Source organism: Dreissena polymorpha, chromosome 8, assembly GCF_020536995.1.
Source record: "Dreissena polymorpha isolate Duluth1 chromosome 8, UMN_Dpol_1.0, whole genome shotgun sequence".
NCBI classification, from domain to species: Eukaryota; Metazoa; Mollusca; class Bivalvia; order Myida; family Dreissenidae; genus Dreissena; species Dreissena polymorpha.
In genome coordinates, this window is record NC_068362.1 from 22917244 (window position 1) to 22944243 (window position 27000).

The window sequence follows — 27000 nt, forward strand, 5'->3', positions numbered from 1 at the left end:
AAAATCATCGGCGAATTTAAAAAGCCATTTTCCACGATCTGCATGTTAAAGCTGCATCAGCTCATACTACAGACAAATACAACACCATTTTCACGAGTTAGTCATTTTGAGGCAGACACTACTGATCTTAAATTCACAGAACAATAATTAGAAGACATTTTAAATCTGCTCGGTTGCAAATTTGCATGTCTCTCGATTAATGTAATAAATATAGACACATTCACTCAACTGCATATTCACACGTCCACAAAGATATGTGTCCATCTGGTGACAATAATTAACTTAGATATTTTTGAAAAATAAATAATTGCATTATTGTCTATTTTCCATCAACAGCATCGATTTTGAGTAGTTTAATTTCTTTAACAACTTTGAATAAATATAGGATATTTTACAAACACGTATTTACCTATAAAAATAGCAGTAGGAGAACAAATATACAATCATAATTTTGTTTTAAAGACGCGCAAATACCAAAATAGTCAGATACATGAGGAAAAAATGTATTTTATTGTTTAACTTTTTCTTTTTTGGACAACAAATAATTTTTTATAATTTATTCAAACGCACAGACTTAATTCCTCAGTAAATCGTGTCTAAATGCACATAATATCCTTCTCTAAATGTGTGTTCATTTGGTTATTAAATGAATTTTATAATATCAAATTAATATACAGGTTGATCAGCTTGCAGATTAATTGAGATGTGATTAACTTTTGTTAAAACCAAAGTTGTCATGCAAATTTGAATAAACGTGTTTTCATCTCAATCGAGTGCAGTGAACTTATTATGATTTAATGTGGCTAAACATTATGTGTCCACAAGAACGATAAAACGTCAGAAAATCGTAGTCTCTATGACTTCTCCATATTAAAGTAATTGATGTTGTTGTTTTTCTCCATAAACCATTACTGTTTATGTGCCTTGACCTGTTTATGTCCAAAGAATATTAGTCCGAAATGTCGAGCTCGTTAATCTATATTATTCCCCGTGTTCTTGCATTGAAGGTAGTCTTATGTCATTATTATCATCACAATATGATTGACAATGGTTAAAAAATGGTCACCTTATCATTAGTTTGAAATAGAAATATGACTTGTATGATTGGTACAAATATGCCAAAGACTATAGAACTGTGCAAAGAATTTTCTTTAATAAGTAATTCAAATATTGATCCAATTTAAGCACCGCTTTGACATTTCGGTAATTGGTACATTGGCTAGTTAAAACAAAACCACAACTCCTTAATCAGTGTCAATAAGGCCCCATAACGAAAACGTACGTAAATTTCTTATGTAAATATATCTTTCTCCGAAAGAGAGGCTGTCGCAATTAGTTTCAATAACTGTGTTGTCATTCCCAAAATGTCATTAATTTAAGGAAACAATTAATACACGCATATGCAATAGACCCGTCACGAAAGAAGCTTCCTAAAACATGATCGACGATACGAATCCTTTGTTAGACTTTCTGCTCCCTGTTGCACGGCCTTATCTAAAGAATACCTACGAGCCTCGCCCTGAAAAATGGGGCTAAATGCGTGTGCGTAAAGTGTCGTCCAAGATACGAGCCTCGCCCTGAAAAATGGGGCTAAAAGCGTGTGCGTAAAGTGTCGTCCAAGATTAGCCTTTGCCGTCCGCACATCCACATAAGGGACGATTCTTTGCTGTCCGCACATCCACATAAGGGACGATTCTTTGCCGTCCGCACATCCACATAAGGGACGATTCTTTGCCGTCCGCACATCCACATAAGGGACGATTATTTGCCGTCCGCACATCCACATAAGGGACGATTCTTTGCCGCCCGCACATCCACATAAGGGACGATTCTTTGCCGTCCGCACATCCACATAAGGGACGATTCTTAAAGTCTAAACTAGATTTTCGCTTTAAACAAAACAAAGCCTCGATTAACCCATAGGCTAATCTTGGGCGTACATACATTAAGTCAACTTTCTCATAAAGAGGCACATATCGTTTCTTTTAGATAAAATACAAAGTAAGTGATAAAACTAGACTGAAATAACGAGTTTCAGACCCACCATAAATGAGTATTCATCCAGTATCTACATTTACACTACATATGTTTTAATTCAATAGAACCACAGTATACAAAGTAAGAGTGGAGTTAAATGCATGGGGAGTGTACATACACGTTATTATACGTTATTTGTTATATTTAGGAATACGAGCAACTTAGCGTCTGAATTAACCAAGACTCAGTTGAGGTATCGAAATGAAAGCAATTTATATATAATATTTCTTTCTCTAAATTTTAAGATCCCTGTCGGGCATTAAATTAGTGCTGATACACAATATACGTTAAATCCTCTTGCATTTGTCTGACGGTAGCAAAATAACACATTCAACACATTTTAGTGTTCTGATAATTAATGTTTTAAGAGTTTTTTCACGACAAAAGAAGCATGTTAATTTTGCACAAAACGATAACAAGGATAGAAGTTACTTCAATTGATTCTGAAGAATAACATTCATTTTTTATGCAACACAAATAAGTAAACAATATTAAAAACCATAGTTTGGTACACATAACTTTACATAACTTCACATGACTAGTCTTTCATCTCGTGCGATAACGCTACTTTACGCAAACACTTTTTAAATGAGTCTCTCGCTTGGAAAACGGTGTTTAATGCGTGTGTCTAAAGGGCCAGCATAGATTAGCTTGTGCAGTCTGGTAGGACATTTTACACACATGCATTAAGCCCGATTATCCCAGATCGAGGCTCAGATGTATATGTTGCATAGGTGTTAGACTGAATATGATGCGTTCATAAAATTGTACAATGAACCTATAAAATATGTAATAAACTGTGTGAGGTATTCAAGCTGACTTTTGTGTTATAACAAAATATATAAGTTTTTAACTCTCCAACCACGACAAGCCGTCGGTATGTAAGCCTTGTTTCAGAGGTGTCGACATTGCTATTTATTTGCAATGAGCACGGTGTTATATGCGTGTAGATCAAAGCTTTGTTCAGCACCAACACAACTGTCTCATAATACTGCTAAAAGGAAGGACATATCGATTATTATCGTTATTTAAAAGAATTAACATATTATTGTATGCAGTCAGTAATAAACACTTTACACGTGTTTTCCTCTAAGTTCATATTTTAAAGAGAACATATTTAACTACACGGAAAACAACCCACTGATCAAGAATAGTATAATAATGCATTATAATAACAAATGCATATTATACTAATCTGAATCAAACGTTTTGTCCCGTCTAGTTAAATAGTATTCTATAAGAATATAAACATAGAAAATAAATGTTTTCTGAGTGCACCATAATGATGCATGGTTACCATGCTTAAGCAAAATTTGATATTGACAATGATAATAATAATAACAATAATAATAATAATAATAATAATAATAATAATAATAATAGTAATTATAATGATGATGATAATAATAATTGCCCTAACCACCTCCCGTTCAGTATTAACTGAAAATCCGCTAAGGTTTCATATTTTTCACAATTAGTTATTAGCGAAACCTTACTACATTCGCTTAAGGAAACATGCATATATGCACTATTACATCTTAAAGGAGATTTTTCTTTCCCGCTGCTTTGCATGTTGCTGCATTTCAACCTTAGTAAACCCAGCATTAACGAATTGGATAAGTGAGTAAATTAAATGAAGGAATGGACTGAAATATGGTTATGAATGGATTATTATCAGACCACCCATTTCGAACTGAATATATTATGTAACAAATTATTTTTTTCTTAAAATGCCGGGGACCATGAAATAATGTTGTTGTGAACTCTACACGAGGTAACACTCATTGGAAACTAACATTATCGGACAGTAAGTTTTGCATTGAACTGTCGGCCATTTGAAGAAAGAAACTATATTTTACGAGACAGTACGCAAGCATGGGGAAAAGATACGTTTAAGTTATATCAAGGCTCGTGGTCAACTAGTTTGCAAAGAACATTCAAGTTAAGTAAAAAAACAAATAAAAATGCCTATTATAGCCTTTGTTTAAAACTTTTTTTTTCTTTATGAGGTCAACAAGTCAAAGGAAACACTATGTAGACGTGGACATAAACATACACACGATCGTTGTTACAATCCGTATGAGTCTGGTTTTCGGCTGTTAAATTTTCGCTATTTGTGTGGGCTCTCCTCATATTTCTGTTATAATTCAGTATTTTTTTCAAATATTTTTTAAGTGTATGTAATGGTATATAACAATTCTTACACCGATTCACTGCCATACATTACTTATCGAAAAATCCTGTTTGAGCTTATTTGCTTGCCTATTGGAAATCAAAAAACAATTGGTGCGAGTTTGTACATGTTACCAATCCTTTTGTTAATTTTGAGACAAATTTAACTATTATAAAGCAAAGATCAGGGAAATAAATGTACTGTAACGTGTCTACCGTTTCTTCAGGATATATACAATGGCAACAAACACCAGTGGTATTTTTCAACACACGGATTTTCCTGAGGCTTTCCTTAGCCATTTGATTAGATACTCAACTTTCTCAATTTTAACTGGAACCAATGAATATTTACACTATTAATAATTTATAACTAGAAATGGCGCGGCAGAGGCCGACGCGTATCCACGCCGCATGTTTGACCCAGGGGGCACCCCAGGGTTGGTAATGGGGCCATGCATAGTTGAGATTGACCGTATTGTCGTAAGAGATGTTCAGTATCAATTGGAAGTGCATCAGTGTAGGACTGAAGAAGTTAATGTAAAATAAAATAAAATAAAACAAGAGATGTGTTTGTCAGAAACACAATTACCCCCTCATGCGCCGCTTTGATTTATTAAAAAAAAAATCATTTGGCAGGTTCATTACTTACCTCCCTTTAAAACTTATTACTTGTCTTGGATTTGTTTTTTTTATCTTTGACCTTGAACAATGAACTTGACCTTTCACCTCTCAAAATATGCAGCTCTATGAGATACACATGCATGCCAAATATCAAGTTGTTATCTTCAATATTGCACAAGTTATGGCCAATGCACCAAATAATGCAGGGTCGCACATATGCTCATAGCTACCAAGTGTGTACGTTTCAAGGTCCTAGTGCTTACAGTGTAGGAGGAGATAGTGGCCAGGACGGACGGACAGACGGACGGACAGACGGCGGAGATAAACACAATATCCCCACGCTTTTCAAAAAGCGTGGGGATAAAAATGAGTGAAAATCTCTGAACCGGCCCCACCCCAACCCCCATAACTTTTGACCCAGGGACGCCCCAGGGTTGGTCATGGGGCCATGCATAGTTGAGATTTACCGTATTGTCATAAGATATGTTCAGTATCAATTTGAAGTAAATCGGTGTAGAAATGAATACGGTAATGTAAAATAACATAAAAAATGAGTGAAAATCTCTGACCCGGCCGCACTCCGACCCCATAACTTTTGACCCAGGGGTCAGATCAAAATTCCATAAGTGCAGGGTCGCACATATGCTCATAGCTACCATGTGTGTTAGTTTCATGGTTCTAGTGCTTATAGTGTAGGAGATAGTGGTCAGGATGGACGGACGGACGGACAGACGGCGGAGATAACCACAATATCACCACGCTTCTTAAAAAGCGTGGGTATAAATATTTTATTATTCGATGATGAACGTTTAATCGCTGTACAAGCCGGCTTCGTATGCCATATTTGACTTGGGTCGACAGGGGATTGACTTGGGTCGACTTGGGTTGACTTGGGTCGACTTGGGATGACTAAGGTGTCCTTGGTTGACTTGGGTCGACTTGGGTTGACTTGGGTCGACTTGGGTTGACTTGGGTCGACTTGAGATGACTTAGGTATCTTGGGTTGACTTGGGTCGACTTGGGTTGACTTGGGTCGACTTGGGTCGACTTTGGTCGACTTGGGTTGACTTGGGATGACTTGAGTCACCTCGGGTGTCTTGGGTGATTTTGGCCACCTCGGATGTCTTGGGTGACTTGGGTCACCTCGGGTGTCTTACACCTATAGCAACGAGTATGCAGTGTCCCCTGTTTGCGTTTTGCAAGGAAGTCAATCAGTCAGTGTAGTACAAGCGACAATAAGTAGCTTGACAGACTCAGGCTGACCTACGAGACCTGACACGTGCACTTACTTATATTTCCGATGGACACATGTGACCCGGACTTATATATGAGTATCTAGGCTACCCAGCAAGCTATGGTATGTTATGCGCAAAGTTACCTGGGTCACCCCACTTTAAAGGCATCCAAAGTCACAGAAATGTCCCTAGCTTAGGCTGACCTAAGAGAACAGAAACTTGCACTGTACTGTTTTATATTACGAAAGGAGACCTGTGACCCGGACTAATATATGAGTCTCAAGCTTACCCAGCAAGTTATGGTATGTTATGCGCAAAGTTGCCTGGGTCACCCCCACTCAAAAGGCATCCAAAGTCAAAGATACTTTCAATGGTATATGGTCTCCAATAACTGCAACGTATTTAACGTTACATGATCTGATCGGCAATCGAACGCAGACCGACTGCTCCCAGTAGAGCAGTACTTTATATACTGATAGTTCACGTGACCCGCTTGTTAAAGACATAACCCTACAATTAATTTCATGCAAACACAACCCTACCGTTTCAAACAGTAATTGCAGAATACTGCGACTATATTCTGTAATACATAGTGTGCATCTTCATAACCGACTTGTATTATTAAATCATCAAATTATGTACATGAAAATACAATTATGATCAATCAAAAATGCAAACGCTATTAGCGTGGAATTTACCGAAAAGTCAAATACTTGCACGCGGGAAACGTTCTTTCGTTTTCATGTTAATACTAGGAATGAACTCAAAGAATAATGAACCTAATGGATAAAGTGCCGGCAAAAATCGTCACAGTACGAGGACGTGCAAAAAACGGGAACAAAATATTCGTTAAATATTTTTTGCAAAAATAAAATAATTATTCAGAAGATATTGCATACCGTTGCACTGACATTGTATGGAAAGTTCTGTGTTTATGAATAGTATAAATGTCATTCGATTTGCGACGTTCAGTAAATATCGTTAGACGTTTACTTTACCTTGAAAGAAACAAGCACTGATACATTGCTTTTAAAGAAGATAAATTTTAAGCGAACTAAAAGTGCCTGTTTATTATCATCTGAAATTTGTATAAGGTTTCATATAATGTTCTACGTTTGAGCTTTTCTTTTAAAGGAAGTCTCTTCTTTATGTAAATCTAATAAAGGCGGAAAGTGTCGTCTATTATTAGCCTGTGCGTACTTCACAGGGTAATCTGGGACGACACTTTACGCGCATGGTTGAGCCCAGTTTTCCCAGAGCGAGGCTCGATTGTTGATGGCTGGTCGGGTTGCCTACTCAATAGGCCTGGTATGTGCTATACTGCTATAAGATCACAGGGAGGTTAAGCTTAAAATACGTAAATCTCGTTTCAACGAATAAAGCCATTTTAAAGCATTTAATTTATTAATCGATACACACTGTCATGCCATAGTCTTGTTTGTATTGGATTGATCTCATGTTGAATTGATGCGATGTTCAGTTCTCTTAACTGACACAATTTACACACACAACTATTACACTAAAGTAACAAAAAATTGCATGGTAACGCTCTTTGCAAACAGAACAGTCAATTTGGAACCAATTGTCGACAGTTCATCAAAGTCTGTTGATTCAATGAAAATAACTGGTTAATATTCGTCTTGAGTTTTAAAGGGGCCTTTTCACGTTTTGATAAATTTACAAAATAAAAAAAAAACGTTTCAGATTCGCACATTTTCGTTGTTGTTATGATATTTGTGAAGAAACAGTAATACTGAACATTAAGATGCTCTGCAATATCCTTTATATGCATTTGTTGACGATTCAAAAACCTTAAACTTATAAAGCCAAACGATTGAATAATTTGGAGAGTTCTGTTGTTGTCGTTATATTTTATGATACTTAGAGAATTGCTTATTTAAAGTATAAAATACACCATAAATTGTATGAGCACGGATGCCCGAGTGGTCTACTTTTACTCCAGGGGTCAGTGGTTCGAGCCCAGTTGACGGTTACTTGTTTTCTTTTTTAAATTTTATTCTTGTTTTTTACTGGAGCTTTTTAGATCCAAGGTTTACATTTATAAAATAAAGCATTTAATGACAAACTTCAATACAAGCCAAAATCTGTGCTTTTAAAAATAGAGTATACGTTTCATGAAAAAAAACATTTGAATACATGTAGATTTTCGCTGAATAACCATTGATAAATACTGAAGGGCATCAAGTTCAACATTATTAAAAACCTGCGTATTTACCACTTTTAGATTGTGTATAGTGTGTTTGGCAAATTGGATTGTCTTGTAATAATAATGGTATTTTCTGTCTGCGTTATTCCTATTTCGTGGACCATTAAATCTTCCTAAAGCTTATTATCATTATTTGTTGGAACTACGCAAATCTGATATACGTTTTCAACAAGAAAGATAATTAATTGGATGATACAATTATATCACATCCTATAAATTGGTTTAAAGTCATATTATTATTAATGTCATTGAGTAGTCTGGCATTTACAGGGCTGGCAGGCTAAAGACTTTTCTGTCCTCGAGCAACGCCGCTAATTCCGCGACCAAACAAGTGCATATTAATATAAAAGATGTATTTCTTAGAGACGTGATATATTTGGAACTTTCTTTCTACTTGAACGATAACAATAAATTCATCAGTCACACCAAGGCACGGTATCTTATAAATATTGATTTCGTCTCTGACTTACTACTCTCTCGACGATGTCAATTTTAAATGTATTTGAGCCTCGCTCTGGGAAAACGGGGCTTAATGCATGAACAAACGTGCCAGGCTATTTAGGGACGACATTTTCCAGTCTGAACTGAATAAGAGACTGCCGTTAAACGAAAAAAAAAAAAAAAAGTGGAAAGTGCCGTCATCGATAAGCCTGTTCAGACATTACGCACATGCATTAAGTCCCGTTTTCCCAGTGTGAAGGGCAAATTTATATAAACATGTTTGCAATCAAAACTGCATGCGTAATTAATTACACAAGCTGTCGATTAGTTAATTTTTTTATTTTAATTTTGAGGGCTGGCATTATTAGTAGCCAATTCAGCGAAATCTTATTCGATAGTCCGAAAATGCTTTTTTTCTAAATGTTAGATCGTCTGTGCTTTCAATGTAAAACATGCATTTCTTAAGTATAAGTTAAGAAATAGCATGCATACGAACCCTAATAAATATGGACATGTATCGTTAAAAAATGGTTTCAAATTTTAAAGTAACGATCACGTTCAAAAATATCGAATATTTCGTAAAATAAAGCTAACCCATACACAAATTATTGTTCCTTTTAGCGAATTGCAAAATTTCAACGTAAGATGTAGTCTGGTAAAATTGATTTAACGAGATACGAAATCCTCGTTTGTTTGTTTTTTTGTGTCACAAATATTTCCATTTTTATTTCCCGCGAAATATCCGAACATTTACGGGCAAACGCGAGAATGGGTTCGGTTAGCGTCGGATAGCTTCGGCAGCAGATTTCAGGGATAGCTTGTATAAATTATGCAAATGAACGCTACCCGAAAGAATCCGATCCTATCTCGACATGATCCACAAAACGAAAGTAGATGACATTGTGGAACGATATTTAGATGCTTTAAAGTTGCCGAATGTTTGTATGTTAACGTTTTTACACCAATGTTACTTGTTTTTAGGGTCTTCCTATTGTAAATAACCATCGTATGGTACTGTTTGTTGTTGATATATTTTATATAGCATAATACATTACGTATGTAGTATTGTTGAGCGTGATAGTGACTTTAAATTTAAACTTGGTGTTTGTGACTACGTACACTAGTTTACATTCAAAACGTGTATAACAATTAACAGGCATATGTTTCGTGTACTGAAAAGTTAAGCGTACGTGTGCACTATCATTTGACATATATTCATACAAATAGGATAGTCAGAATTGAGTAATTTGATTATAATTACATCAACCTGTTATTTTCTTCTGTTTTCAATTTTAACTGCGATGACATGAACTTTAGGTTTATGCTTTGCTCTGCGTTGATGTGTTGATCCAATTTGTTCTCTCACGGTTTAACTATGCTTTTATGTTTAATGTCGCATGTATGAAGTGTCGTTTATCGTACAGGAATATTTTCATTTACCTTGAACAAAAAAACAGCGAACAAGAATTTAGCTTCTGAAATTCTTTCTTGAAGTGTCGTTTATCGTACAGGAATATTGTCATTTACCTTGAACAAAAAAAAACAGCGAACAAGAATTTAGCTTCTGAAATTCTTTCTTGAGTTCCACTATTCCTTACAATTTCATAGTACTATTATATCAATAATTAAAATTGCTCATACTGTAAATGCATTTGGAGGAGAGGTTATAGTTCATGCATTGCTTACGGGAAGTCTTACGCGAACAAACCAACAAATTGCAACAAAAGCACTTAAGATTTTCATCTTTAAACGTATATCCTTGAAGTGGGAAAGTTTCATCCAGGACGCATGTTTTCTTTAGCTTTTTGAGCTTTTAAGTCTATAAATGAACTACACTCCTGTCATATCTTGACATCTTTGGCACTGCACCAGGTAATATCATTTTTTCATCAACATGTTGAATGTAAAGTCGAATCTCTACACCACTACGATTTTTTTAAGAAACCCTGGCTGATATGTTACTCGGGGACATTGCGTCGCATAATTGATGTTTAGATCGTGTTCGCTATAATGCTTGCCCTGTGTCTACGTCAGTGTGGCCGGACACTTATTAGTTTGTCAGCAGTAGTGAACGCTTGCAACTGGGTTCAGTCCGTTTTAATTATAGGTCATCACAAGATTACATGGTTAAGATACGTTTGTTTTAGTGTCGGTGCAATTACCAGATAATAAAATATAAAACAAATATATATATATATATATATATATATATATATATATATATATATATATATGAAAAGAGTGGAGTTTCACCAGAATTATTGACGTAGGAACAAAATGAAATGACGTGCATAATGTCCTTATTGCCATCTGTCCATGTTTCAAGTTTCGTGAAAAAATATGAAGAACTTTTGAAGTTACATGTATCGCAGGATCCAGAAAAGTGTCACAGACTTACTGACAGACAGAGCGCAAACTATAAGTCCCCTCCGGTTTCATCGATAGGGGACGAAAAGCAAAGAACTATTCATCAAGTGTATTAGTGTATGTGTTGTAACGGTACACATATTGGTTTAGGTGTGTCGCATAATTAATGTTTAGATTTTGTTCGCTATAACTGGGTTCAGTCCGTTTTAATTATAGGTCATGACAAGATAACATGGTTCAAAGATGTTTGTTTTAGTGTCGGTGCAATTACCAGATACTTAATACGCCTGTAAATGCATTTCAACAAGTAAGTTTGACCCATCAAGTTGACATGTTTATGTAACGATACATGTATATAACCAATGTTTCTTCGAACATTAAAACAATAAGGATTTATCCCATAGGAGGGACGCTAGAGGTTTATCTTCAGGACCCCAAGTGGGGTCTGGTCTGGGTGGAGTTAGACGGATTTTGTCATGTCTTGGAAACGTTATTAGTTACTTGGAGAATTACATGGACTTTGAAATATTGCATTAACAACTAATTTGAAGAAATACGTGGACTTGGAAACAGTATGTTAAAAACTGAATAAAGACCAAATAACTATTCATCGAGTTTATGTGTTATTATGGTACAATTGGTTGATATCATTTTCGGTGCAAAAACTTTTTAACTTGCATACCTTTGAAGAAATTTGTAAATAAAGTGCTAAATAGGGGACAAATCCTTGCATCGTCGACTTCAAATAGCCGTATTTTAATAAATCCTGAATAATAATAATCATATTTTTTCTAACATAAATGATAATACCTCCTTTGCATATACCAAAATATATTTTAATTCAAAAATGCCTTTAAACAATTTTAGAACTGGGTTTACTTTACCTACCGAAATTCAGTAAACAAAATTCGTAAACTTTTCCAAGCAGGTGCAACTTTTCACATCATATCGGATTTCCGGGGGTGATACCAGTGTATCAGACAATTACAAACTTACCAGGTCGTGTCTTGAAAACATGTCAAGTTTTGTTTTTGAAAAAGGACATAACTTCCGTAATGTTTAACATAAAGTTTAAAGTCGCACACGCTAAACTTCATATTTGACAACCCAAGCAAGATTGAATGTTGAACTTCACCTGTTCAATCTACAGCCAGCCAGCCAGCCAGCACATACTTTTAAGACCAGCTCATTTATATATAAAAAGAAGATTTAAGTAGGCGGTGTATTGTACTTCAAATTGAACCTTTTTCAAAAAATTAATTTTGGGTATTTAAATTTTCTTTAACAAAATGTTTCAATATCAAATTGAACTGTATAAGCTGTATTAGAAACCAATACATCAATTCAATTTTGTTTTCTTAATAGTATTAAACGACTGTAAATATTTTTTATATCAAGTCATACTGTACGTATGTCAAGTAATTTGTATAAATTGTAAATAAAGCTACATAAAAATGAAATTTTAATATAAATGGAATAATAAGATTGACAATATTTAAATGCTCGCATTTAGGTACCATGTAAATATTTATAGTCAAACAACTATAACAGAAAAAAAATTATACAGATTCTCAACTTAAATTTTTACTTAAAAATTTAAAAATGTTTACATGTTTTTCCAAAAACATTATCTTCAGACTAAAGCAACATTTTTATACAAAAAATAATTACCAAGAAAATAAAATAACCTGTATTTGTATTGATAAATTATTAATGAAATAATATGCTGACTGAAAAAAATTGTATAAACATTTGTAGAAAATACATTAACATTTTAAAATTCATTTATATAATACTTATTAATAATTATTTTTAAAATATACATTCACCACACAAGCAAGATTCAAAATGGTAACTGTAAAATAAATATTCAAGATATATGTCTGAAAATATGCCTAAGCAACAAAGGTATATATTTTATACAATGTTATTTCATGGAATAGTTACAATTATTGCTTATCCTTCTATTCATAAATAATGGAAATTATATAAATAATGGAAACAATCAACATATTTTAAACAAAAATGTCAGTGTCGAACTGAATTATTTAAGGATCACCAAACAAATATTACTCTACAATACACTACGTAAATGTCATTAAAACAATGCTCAACTTTTTTTTTATTGATAACCATAGCCTCAACTCATTCAAGCATATAACAACATATGACATCATTTATATATATATATATAAGTCGGCCACTGAAATTCAATTGTAAAAACTCGATTGTAATTTTTGTCAGATTACTTAATGTTATCCCAAAATTTATTTGACAAATTAAATAACTTGCCTATCCAAACCAGAGTAAGTTTACTGTTAATCATTTTATTCAAGAACAGTGGGCACTCTTTAAATAAATGTTTGCTTCCTCATGCCAAATACACAGCGGCCCCTGATCCAGGCTGTGTAGCAAACAAGGCTTCTCCCACCCTGGGGCCCAACCCCCGGGCCTGGTAATATTTATCCACCACTGTCGCCAGGAAAGACTCCGCCTTTGAGTTGGGAACCATGGAAATAGCGCACCCACCCCAGTCTGCCCCCGTCAGCCGAGAACCAACAGCTCCTGCCTCACTGAATTTAAACGTACATTTCGACCTTTATTTCCTATATTTCCACCTTTATTTCCTTGATTTTCAAAATCAAATTATATGACAAATACTATTTTTTGTGAAAGATATTTCTTGTTGAATATAATCAAAATGTTGATGCGCAAAAAAAACTCGCCTATTCATAAACTGTCAAGTAAAACAGAAATATTTATGTGAATAAACTCAGGATTTAAAACTTATGCTGAATCAGGCAAATACTGATTTTTTTTAATGAAAATATCTTAAATTTAATGTGTGTTATTAAACGTTCTGTTCACTTCAAACTTAAAAAAGACCTTCGAATACAATTACTTCATCTGGAGCTGTATATGTGAACAATAAAAATATGACAGATGTTTAAAATGTTTTATCAAGAAACTCCAAGCATAATTGTATTCCCTAAATCATGAAACTATGCGCCTTTTTTAATGTAATATTTTTTGATTTCAATTAAAATGATCAATAGAGGATTTTACTTTACAATTATTTCCCTACTTTAATTAAGCATCAGTGAAAATGGGGCTAAATGTTTGCTTGCACGTTTTTTTGCAGTCAACACAGGCTAATGAAGTACAACACTTTCTGCTTTCATGCCATTTTTCCCTCAAAAAGAAGTCCCTTCTTATACAAAAATCAAGTTAAGGCACCTTGTACAGGCTAGTCTGGGACAACACTCCACTAACAAACCTGTGAGGCAAGTCTGCATTCCACGACCCTGGTGTTGAAGTCAGACGAGGCCGCCTTGTTCTTCTCTACGCAGCAATTGGACACGACAAACACCACGTCACCAGGCAGTGCGACCGACTCTTCACGTAAGGGGTTGAAGTCAATCTTCTTGGCCTGTGGTTATTTTGAATGACAGCTGGGTGTAAAACTGTCGAGGCATTGTCAAACTGAGTCTATTGGGTTAAATACATATGCGTAAAGTGTCCTCCCAAATGACCCTGTGGAGTCTACACAGGCTTATCAAGTATGACATTTTCTGCCTACACAAAATTTTTGTTAAGAGATCTTCTCTTAACGAAAAATTCCATAAAAGCAGTAAGTTGTGTTCCTAATAAGCCTGTGCAGGCTGCACAGGCTAATCTGGTACCACACTTTACGAACATGAATTAATCAATTTATCCAGCAAAGCTAATTTCGTAACAAATGGGATATGACTTCCTGAAAATCATTGGAGCAATATGACAGGACAGTAGACACTTGCCCACCAATAAGCTATTGCATTATATTACATTTTACCAACTCTGATCAGCAGTTCTTGTAATCGTGCGTGAAAAAGAACATTGAATTGTATAATATCACTTGTTTTAATCAAGGGTAAAAACTTTTTTTTATCAGAATGAAATGACAATATGTGCTCGTCCACTCTATAGAGATGTTGCATACACATAAGTAGTGGACAGACAGAATGACAGATTGCCATCCAGTATCAGAGATATGAATATCTTGAAAATAAGTGTTACAAGGGACCAAACTCAATTACAGAAGAATTCGGATTCAATCTGATGAGCAAAACAACAACTATTAGCTCCCTCTGTTTGGGGAGCAAACACATACAAAAAGGTTAAAAATCAACAAAATGATTAAATGTTTGTTGTTACAGTATGTTTATCTTTTGTATAAAATGAACCAAAATAGAAACTGAAATAAATAAATTGGAAGTTTCTTAAAGTGCCGATCTGTGCCATGAAGGATATGGCGTGGTCCATCCACCCTCCCTGTGTACCGATGTAACGCTCACATGACGCACACGTGTCCGCTATCTCTTTCTGAAAGAACAGACATCAGCAGAGATTTTAATAGAATTTCTTATATAGACAAATAACAGGTAGCAGACATTTTACGTATAAAGCCCTTGATTTGTTACTTTTGGTAACGAGAACATGCCTTTGATAGCAATATTAGGATTTTTGCAACATAAGATATGAGCTATTGTATGATCATCGCTTAATCAAGTATGTAAATGCAATTAAGGTAACAGACAGAACATTAAAATAAGCATAGATTGCTTAAATCTTATAAACAATTTAAAAAGCAGCCTGGTGAAGAAGTTGTTATTTACTGGCCCTTGGCAAATTTCTAAACATTCTAGAACATTTTCCAGTTAACAATTATAGTTTTTAAGTTCTTTAAATAATTCACCACATTCCCTGACCTTTGACCTCAGTTGCCCGTTAGCCTGCGTTGTTGCCAAGGCAGCACAGCAGACAAGGGCACTAGACCTGGAGAGGCCGGCGCTGCATGAGACCAGCCCATGCACCATACACTGCATGGCCGCGGGCTCAGTGAGCCCCAGCATCTCCGACATCCCGCGAAACCCACACAGGAAGTAGTACCACACAGGGTTTGAGGAGTTGATTTTATAGTTTGCCACATCACACTCAAAATCTCTAGAGACAATATTCATAATTACAATTACACATGGAATTGGCGATGATTACCAGTATATTACAATCATAGAACTACTCCATTATGTCGGCCAATCTAATATGTGAGTTAGAAGCAGACGGGCCCTTTAATGGTGAAATGGTATGAACAATAAGTTAAAGACCTTAGTGAAAATCTATAACACATTGGAATCAAAACTAAGTATAGAACTAAGCATGTAAAATGGATCCCATAAAAAAACACTAGGGGTTGATGCTAACATTTCAAGATCATGTTAGTCTGAAATGTTTTTGTGGGATTATCTGTTAAAAGATTGAAAGAGCTAGGTCACACTTTTTCCTGTTAAATTCACACCAATTAGTCAGCTTTTAAAAATGGCAAATGTCTAAGGAATGCATAGATTGCTGATGATGAAAAAGGTTCTATACATCCACACTTCATTTTGTAACGGATATCAAGTTTCAATTCGATCATTTGACAAATGGTTCAGTAGTTTGCTTCAAAATGCAGCCCCTGTCAATATACATGCATGTAAATGCATGTTCATTAATGCACATACACTTTCGACCCAAACTGGATTTTTAAAAGAGTTCCTTGAAACAAAAAATACCATAAAAGCATAACGTTTTTATCTCGATAAGGCCTGAGCTGTCGGCACATGCCAATATAGGGCAACAGTTTACGCACATACATTAAACCGATTTTTTCCCAAAGCTAGGCTAATTTATAGAATCACTTTGCACATTTTCAGAAAATATCTTAATCTAAACTCACATGTACTTGCTGTCAACATTTGAAAGGTTAAGCTTCCCATTGTCCTTAGTGGCCACAGCAATGTCAATGTCCTGCTCTACAGCCATGGGCAACATGCCATGGCCACAGTAGTCGATATGCTCTCCTGAGAAACATAATAACAAGTTGGCTTTTTTTAATCTAATTGAATCTCGCTCTGGAGTTGAGTTGAAACTTAACACAAATGCATTAAAGACCAATTTCCTAGAGAAAGGCTTAATTTATTCAGAAATATTAGAAAATATAGTATGATTAAGAACAAGTAAGTTGCTAAATGGAAGGTACTTCAAGGGGTAAAAACATTTTTGATGGAGGTCTTTTGAGCACTAAGGTTTGTTCACCAAGACTTCTGTAATATTGGCATATCACAGTGGTCAGTAACAATGGGCGTTGCTGTTTTTAAATTACATATAGCATAGTTAGATCTGAAAATATAGCATGCAAAGGAAATTAAATGTGTCTCTGTTCGTTAACTTAACCATTTCAACTTCGGTCTGGGAAAATGGGACTGAATGCATGTGCAATATGTATAAAGTGTCATTCCAGATTAGTCTATGTAGTGTGCACACGCTAATCTGAGACTGTCCAACACTAACGTTTTATGGAATTTTTCCCTTGAATGTAGTCTCAGTTATACTAAAATCAAGTCTAGGCAGAAAGTGTTGTCCCTGATTAGCCTGTGCATACTGCAAAAGCTAATCTATGACAACATTTTCTGCACCTTTTTCCCAGAGAACAGCTCATTTTTAATACTGGTTGATAATTTTTTAATAAGGATGTCATGGCAGTGATTTAACTACAATTGGATTCCAAAATGTGGTTAAAAGGTCTGACTTTCATAATAAATCATGCAATGTAAAAACATGATATTTGTTAGTTTTGTAGATGTTTTTAAAACGTTTTTCTTTATATTGGTAGCAATCAAAATTTATACAAACTAGGTAATTATTTTCCTGAGAAAATATTCCGAAAATAGCTTAAGAAATGTTAGATTTGCTCAAATGCAAACAATAATACATCATGTTCACATATCAAAATAAGCCAAAGGCCACAATTGGTATATTGGGCATTTTTAACAGACTGGTTTATGTTTGGGACACACCATTTTTGTTGTAGACCATTAGTTTTCAATAACCAGTCCAGCATGTCTGTCATTTGTGACTCAGCAATTTCTTATCAGGTTTTATCACACTAATGGCAGAAAAACAGACAGTCTTGCATTGGAGCCATGTTTTGAGAAAATGGGGCTTTATGCATGAGTGTACAGTTTTAGCCTGTGGAGTCTTGCTGAAAATTGATGAGTGAAAAAAGACTGTTTGGAATCTGAATAATGGACTGGTTACCATGTATGTTTAAATTTTGGGAAAAACACATGAGGTACAGTAAAATAACCTTTCTTGGTTAAGTTTGTTGTCCCCTAAAAAGATTTTTATATATTATCAAGTAATCACAACTGACAATTTTGAATGCAACCATGTCATAGTTTTAATCTATGATCATGTAAACACACATACATGTAAGTAGAAACCAAATTTGGTACATATCAAACCACTGTTTACAGGGCCCTATGTTATCAAATGCACACTTATTTTATGTAATATGTAGAATGTTTAGCTGATCTTGGTTTTAACATAACTGAAATGTATATGAATACTCATTTTGGAAACGTTTTCTACAAACTGATACATATGACAGAAATTAGGTCTTTATGATACATTCATAACCTGTGTTGGATGTTTACTAAATTACCAAAGTATTAAAGTATAACACAAAATGAACATTATAGCTTATAATGTTATACTTTTATTTTTAGCTCAATTAGTTACTAAATAGTTTGAGCTATACTACTCACCAAAGATATCATTGGGGGGTATGTTATGACCAATTTTTATAAAGATTGGTTTAATAACTGTTGCGTCTAGAGTGGCCCTTAACTTTTCCTTAAATTTACCTTGTGACCTAGTGTTTGATCCAGCGTGGCGCAGTTTTGCACTTGGCATAGATATAAACTGGAACACATTTCATGAAGTTTGGGTAATAAACAAAGTCTGTAGAGTGCTCACAAGCGTTTTCCTTGATCTATACCTTATGTCATGATTTTCACCACATATGACCTAGTTTTGAAGTAATGAAGAGTGTTTTTGACTCTTCAAACGCGCTCTGTCATTCTTTTGACCAGACGAAAGTTCGTTTTTTCTCGAGCAACGCGTTCATGGGTTTTGTTACGGTCGTGATATTTGGCAGAAAACAATGGTAATAATTGAGTACCCCGAGATATGTCCTAAGTGATGTAACATCACATGGAGGTGGTGTATTCAATACCGCCTCTACGTTATCCTTACACTTTCATAAACCTTGCTCGTCAATTTCATGACCACATAATGTAATCCTTGACACGAAAAACACACACCTATCCTTATTTACTTCAATTCCATATTGCTGTAACCTACACAGCACTTTTTGTAAGTTATCCAAATGCACATTATTACTTTCACCAGTAATCACCATATCATCCAGCATGCACTGCACTTCATGGATTCCTTGAAGCATTTGGTCCATTGTGCGTTGCCATATAGCTGGAGCAGAAGAAACCCCATATATTATTCGGTTGTAACGGTACAATCCTTGGTGGGTGTTGATTGTTAGCAACTCATTGGTTTCGTCCTCGCATTCTAGTTGTAGATACGCTTGTCGTATATCAAGCCTGCTGCCCCTTCGACAGTTATTTCTCTTTTTTTGGCTTAATAGAGTACGGTACCGGCCTAGCCTTTATGAATTTTGGCTGAGCATTTTCATTTAGGGTGAGCATTGCCTTAATTCCCTTCACATGTACTATACCGTCACTAAACACGCCTTTATGTTTGTCAAGTATAGTATTTAGACGTACCTTCAGGCCTTCCGTTGTCACAGAGTTCACTTTGAAATCTCCGGCTTAACAATGATTTTCCCGTTGTCACCTTTGTTCACAATTGCTTCCATTCCTTGGGTTTTGGTGAATAACTCGGTGAACGGGCTCATCGGCGGCTGCCGATCACTGTAACTCGGCGGCATCCTTATGTGCAGCTTCCATGGCAAGCGATATTCTATGGCATTTTGAAGTGTCAAATCAGCGATAGACAATCACCTTCGCTGTGTTCCTGCATCTTTAAAGTCCACAAACAAACCTGTCCCTTAAAGAATCGTTCAAATTCGATCCGAACTCACAGAATTCTGCCAACTTCCGAAGTGAAGTTACGTAACAACTCACACGTTCGCCCACTGCTTGATTCCTCTTGTGAAATCGGAATCGTTCCGCGATTATTAAAGGTTTCGGGCACAACTGAGTTTGTTAAAGCTGACAAGTTCCTCATACGATTTCTCGGACGGCTTCGCTGATACGGTAAGGTTCCTTAACAAACCGTACGTCTTTTCATCGAGGAGTGTTCAAAGTCCTGCCACTTTTCGTTCATTATCGATGTCATTGACCATAAAGTACTGTTCAAGTCGTTCCTGGTAGGAAGTCCATGTTTCGACATTGCTGTCATTTGCGTTATTGTTCCCAATCAGGCCCGTTGCCATTTTGTGCTGATATCCAGAATTTCACGCTCAATCTTAAACGAATAAAATTTTCGAAATATAATCCATAAAGTTTATCCTCGTCGCCAGTGTGTTGAGTTTGGGTAAACAAACGAAGTGTAACGTATATACTTTCAGTGGTTACTTTATTCAACGATAGAAGCGACCAATGCATCACAACTAACTAACCAAGATCAGAGGTCAACATTCAGTAATATAGAACGCTAGGCGTGGCGTAGAGTCATTATCTAAATACACCACACTATGCAAATGTCTCCCTCCTGATAGTGCATCAAGCTCAATTTTCACTGATTATATATATGCCATCTACGAGAATAAAGGACCTTCTGTTGGTGTGGCTTAAGTTTCACTTTGTGTGAATTTATCATATACGAGATATATTAGTCTAACGAACTGCCATCTGTTACAACTTTTTTCACTTTGTGTTTATAAACCATATACGAGTACAAATTCAAAAATGGCCTCCTGCTGGTGAAGCTAAATTTTACTGTTGGATTAGTCTTAATGAAGTTTATGTTTGGTTTTACGGTATATTTCATGTTTTATTTTGCAAAGAGTTGTTTTTTATGTATACTTTACACTAAAACGATTTTGTAATCCTTTCATCACAGATCACTAAAAGTTGGGGATTTTGATGTGTATTCGTTTATATTCCATTACAAATAACAAAATATATAGTTAACTATCAACAACAACAACCTTTATTAGCATATAGGCATAATACAATGCTTTTTTGCCACCAAACAGAAAGTTACGCAGTGTGTATAATAATATCAATACATTGATTCAATAAGCGAAGTTTACAAAAAACCAGTAATATATCAGTGATCTATAAAATTATATCTTCAACTGTAACACAAGGAAATTTTGGAATTATTTAAATTGTACAATCATAGTCAATGAAAAAATCAGATAAAATGGCTATAGTCTTGTAACAGTTTACAATTATAACTGATTGTCTATATTGTTACGCATTTCATTAGCTTTAAAATATATTTAGCAAGGTTTATAATGTCTTTTTTATTTTTCGACTGCATTAGAATGTCACATTTATTTAACGTTGGCCACCTTTGAAAATATGGTTTTAAATGTTCCTTTCTAATTTCTCTATATAGAGGACAAACAAGTAACCAATGATACTCGTTTTCTTTAACGTGTCCGTTGCAAAACTTACAATTCCTATTTTCGCATAGTATGATATTATAACGACCTCTTTCGATTTCAAGTTTATGTGACGATAATCGTAATCGATAATAATATCGATATATAGTTATCTATCAATTATTTTTTTTAAGAGATAAAAAGAATAGATTCGATACAAACAAACGCTTTTTTTGTTCAAATTAACAGACACATAATTACGTGGGTCTACAAATCAGGGCTCTATATATGGCTTCCACAGCTTTGGTGATACGTAAAAAACAGTGATATTGGTTTATTCTTACTTATTACAACATGGTTTTTACAACATCACTCATTATTGAATTTATTTAAAATAAAATTGTTTGAACATAATGTCCTTTAAATTCCAAATTTCGAGAAGTACGCCAAATGAAACACATTTTGCAAAATCTTATCTAGATGATTTAATTGAATAAATAGCATGCATATTTTCACTCATGGTTTTTAACAGGCCTCCTTAACACTGACTTGTAACTGTCATTCTGCATGCCTAGAGTCGAAAAGTAAAATTGCACCTGTTGACAGTGAACGCGTGTATTCAACGACGCCACAGGGCCCAAGGCGAACACATGTTAACACTTCTCACAAATGATAAAACTACTAGGAAAACCATACATGTAGTTATGTAATTATTGTCTACATAGTTAAGCAATAAATGTGTAATTGTTGTTTTCAATGAACCAGATGACACTTATTAATACTGAAAAACATACAAACAGAATGAAAATGCCAGTTGAACGTGAACTTTGTTATGTGCATGATGGAATGCATACTCATACACACTTTCCGCCAAGGAAGTATTGGTCTGCTACACAGCACAATCGCTCGGCTCTCTTAATTTGAAACCAAGCTCTCTGTTCATGTTGCAAATCAGGTCGTCAAGAACTACAACAATGGTGTCCTGAAATCGAAATGTAAATCGCGAAATGTCTGCCTGTAGTTTTTCAAATGTATCGATTTTGGCGACTTGACAATACCATCGAAAAATAACTTTACTTTGTGACCTAGCTTTTTACACAACTGAGCATACAAGTGTACACATCTGACCAAGTTTCATCACTTTTGATTCAAAAATGCAAAAACTAGACAACTAACATCGTTCTAGTAAGTTTTTACCTGGCGAACTGATTTTCGAACAAATTTGAAACAAATCTGAACTTCTCAAGACGACTATTCTAATCAAGTTTCATCAAACTTACATAATTAATGTGTCTTGTAAAATTTTAACAAGTTTTTTTAAGATTGAGCATATGACGTCACTTGATGCAGATTAAAACCTTATCTTGATATTGTCAAGATCAGGATAACAAGAATGTTGAATCAATTTTTAGTAACAAGTATGGCAAAATATGACGAACATCTGAATGTGCTGATCACAATATCTCGCCTAATTTTGTGGCTAGGTGGTAAGATCTAAACACATATTATTAGCACAAAGGCATGTTTTTAGAATCATTCGATTAAAATGTTTCATAAACTTATGTACCTTAGCTTTTTCTATAAAAAAAATAAATGCGCATGTATTTATGAGTAATTCTCGTATGTGCCTACTGATTTTTTTACACTCTTGGTTACCATTAGTGTGTATGTTGTTTTTCTGGATGATAACACTAACTTAAAAAAGACCCTTAAATCATTAAAACCTTATTTACCCCGCGAACGGCCAAATTTAATTACTTGCATATGATTTATCAAATATCTTAAGTTGTGATGGCATAACGCTATCTTTTAATATCGGTACACGGATTTGCCTCTTTTCGTGAAGGGTTGGAAAAGGTTGCTCTCGATGTTTTCAGCCACAAAGTGCAAAACAACCATCCTATAAAAAAGTGTTACAACAATATTCTTTCTACGGCACAAAACATCGTATAAATATTAATTTGTCACACGTTTTATTGCTCTTGTCAGACAGTCTTTACGTCCGTTCGTACGTCTAAGAACTTGTGTTTTCAATACGTCTTCAAAGGCTGTGTGGATTTGCTCAACCTTTACAATCAAATGACGTTAATGTGGGAAATATTGTATAGAAATGAATTAAGGTTGTTACCGTTTTGGCAGAATTATAACATGTTGTCTGTTTTCCTAAACATAGCTTTCCAATCTCCTTTAACTTCCGGTTTAATGTCGCTTAAACGTTTACAGCTTAATGTGCAGGTGATTATAAAGAAATACATTAAGGCTACTTATTCAAACATAGTGTTTATTATCTGGGTTTTTTTAGTTATAAATATAAAAGCCCCAAATGTTCAATACTTTCCAGATTTACTCAATATTTTTACAATAGAATGACCTTAATATGCTAATTGTCGTTACGAGATAATCTTTTGACGCAACTAGTTTTAGCTGAATTATTGCCTTCTGTATGATTGTCCATTCCAAAATATATAGTAGATATGGAAGTGTTCACAAATTCGTCGTGTAGGGTATAGTGTCTTATACATATTTCGAGTATTATTTAAGATATTTGAATATGCAGGATGATATAAATGTATTATTATCCGTGTTTAATTCCTCAAACTGAGGTATTGTTGAGCATCTTCAACGTCTGGGTACAGGTAAAACCATGGATTTCCATACAGCTCCATCTGAAATATAATGTAAACTTATGAGTTTGCACCTATGAAGTATGATGACGCAAAATAAGCACTCATAATGAATTGCTTTATCATGTAGCTTTTATAGCGACGCTTAAGTGACCTATTTGGAACCGGAAGGGCTCGTGCTCAATTTATCTATAAAACACATTTCTGATTTTTAATTATGTTTATAAGTCTTTCTAATATAATTATTTTCTTATTATGGTATTTCTGTTTCAAAGGGAAATTCGACAATTAAGACTTCTGAATACGTATGATATCTACAAGAAATTCAAATGTCATATACACAAAACTATCCAATATTTAATAAAATACATTCCGCAACAAAATAAAACTCCATGTACATTGTAATATGTTAAATAACGCTATTGTAGTTCCAAAGGATATAAAGTGAACGTGCATTAGATTGCAAATGATGGTGACAAATTAATTGAACATATTTAAATTGCAACATAATTGACAATACTGATCTTTCATGCGTATATTTATCAGGCGGTAGAACATGCACTCGTCAGGAAACAGGAACTTTGCCCTGAACAAACAAATATCAGAAACGTTCGCATCAGATGAAAGAGTAGTTATTGCTTGCAAATCAAACAAGTGCATTTATTTAAACACACCACTTGGTTTTTTAAAAACTGAAAACAAATCTGTAGATAGTTATTTACAATTACACGTTTAACTTTACAGCAATATGTATAACTATGCTATTGACACATTATGGATTCTCTAAAGCGAGCTCCAAAATTCGTATAGGGCTTGTTAAATACCATTCAAACTTTATCGTACAATAACAGTTGAATAAAATGACGACGGACTAATACTAACGTACAACAATTATATGCTAACGAACATTGTGTGTACATGTTCAGATTTGCATGCATTACTTAAGAACGAAATTCGATTGAAAAAGCGTTAAGTCATTCTGGAAGACAAGTTTCGTTTGAATAACGGACCAGTCTTAATACAACACAACGAAACCGTGCTGGACAGACCTAAATGTAAGTCATTGTGATTTTGAATACAAACGCATTTCCTCAAATAGCGGTGATAACGTATTATCTGTGTAAAATACATAAAACAGACACACTCATTTAGCATTACGCGAATAATCAAATTCTCTAAAAATATTCGCGTAGTATACCTTTCGTGTCTGGAAGATCGTAATCTTTGAAGGGTAAAATCCAGGATGGAGTTCCTTAAACATAACTTTTGTTAGAAGGGGGTCATTTGGAGGTTAATATGTTGCGGCTATTCATTGCTCTAGCTTTCCGGTAGTTTGTATCGCACGACTTGATTGTATTCTACGAATCCATAATTCACTTAGAGAGGAATGCGATGTCAAAAACACAATTCGTTCAATAAAAATCACCGGAAAACCACGGTTTTGTAATTTTCCACCTAATATATAGTTCCGTTAAAAATAAAGCAGTTTAAATTTGTAGCTTTTTCAGTTGAACAAGGACACTAACACATCGACAAAGTTTTCATTGATGTTTGTTTTGCGCCTTAAATTTTAACACAAACACTTTCCAAAGTCCAGTAATACTATAATCAACAAGATACTAGCGAAACCGTAAACGGGTTTCACCCGTGACAATTAAAATGTTTGAAACTACATCCCTGCTTGTGTAGTGTGAACTGGCTTACTTTTATACAAAAAGTTACTGTTTATATACCCATTTAAAGTAACTATAACGCTCAAAAGCAACGAAAATTTCGTTAAGTATTTCGTAAAATAAAGTTAACACCTTAACAATCAGTGTTCCTTATAGCAATAGCCAAAATTTCAGCGCTAGATGTGGTATGATTACTTAGATTTTTGTAGATACAAAATGCTCGTTTTTATTTATTTGTGGCCACAATTAATTACGGGTGTGTAGAAATACCGAAATCCCCGTAATTACCGAAATCCCCAGTTATCCCCCGAAATCCCCAATAATATTTATTATTTATCAAAATACTGCGGATATTAAGATAGAATATTGCAAAATACAATCTACTAAGTATTCACTGATGAAAAATTGTTTTTATCCATGTTTGGTAGTGAAAAACTAAAATATATACATAATTATTGGGATTCCGAGTATGAATCCATAGTGCATGTTTTCACAAGCACGATCAGGTACAGAAATCCCCGCTGTAAATATTTTTGTTAAGTTTTTGTCTTTACCTCTTCTTTCTAATATCAAAAAGCCACCCAGATGATTTTTTGACACTTGAAGAGCTTTACAGCGGGGATTTCTGTACCACTGGTGAAAATATATTTTCTATGATCACTCGTGAAATAACAAACGATCTTACACTGTCCAATCGTTTTTATAGTTGTATATCCATTACAATATAATACAATTGACAGTTAAATAACCAATCAAACAGACTCGCATACACCGATCCATAAATTGCATTCATTAAATTTAGTATTTGTATTATAATGCTGTTTCATTAACTTCAGGTGGGGGTGTTTTCGGTTTGATTCGCTTCCTTGGAGAAACTTTCGAAGAAGTGAAATCGATCTCATTTAATTGATCGGGTACATCGTATAACGATGAATTCTCCACATTATTTCCATCCGATTCATTGTCTATGTCTGCTTGCTCATACCTCAGTATTGGCGTCTGCTGCTGACGGTCGCAGATATGCACTGCATGGAGAGATAGCAATACTTGCTGTATGTGCACTGTATAACACATGCGATAAATTGTATTTGTACATGTGTTCAAAAAGTCCAACATTTTACATCATTCGAATGATCTAGTGTTCACTTTCAAA

The 27000-nt window shown here is 34.7% G+C and overlaps 1 pseudogene; it reads right to left on the bottom strand.

The window, feature by feature from the left end:
- Positions 1-19333, bottom strand: part of LOC127840378 (N-acetylgalactosamine kinase-like) — a 117121-nt pseudogene extending 97788 nt beyond the window's left edge.
- Positions 19334-27000: the final 7667 nt, after the last annotated feature.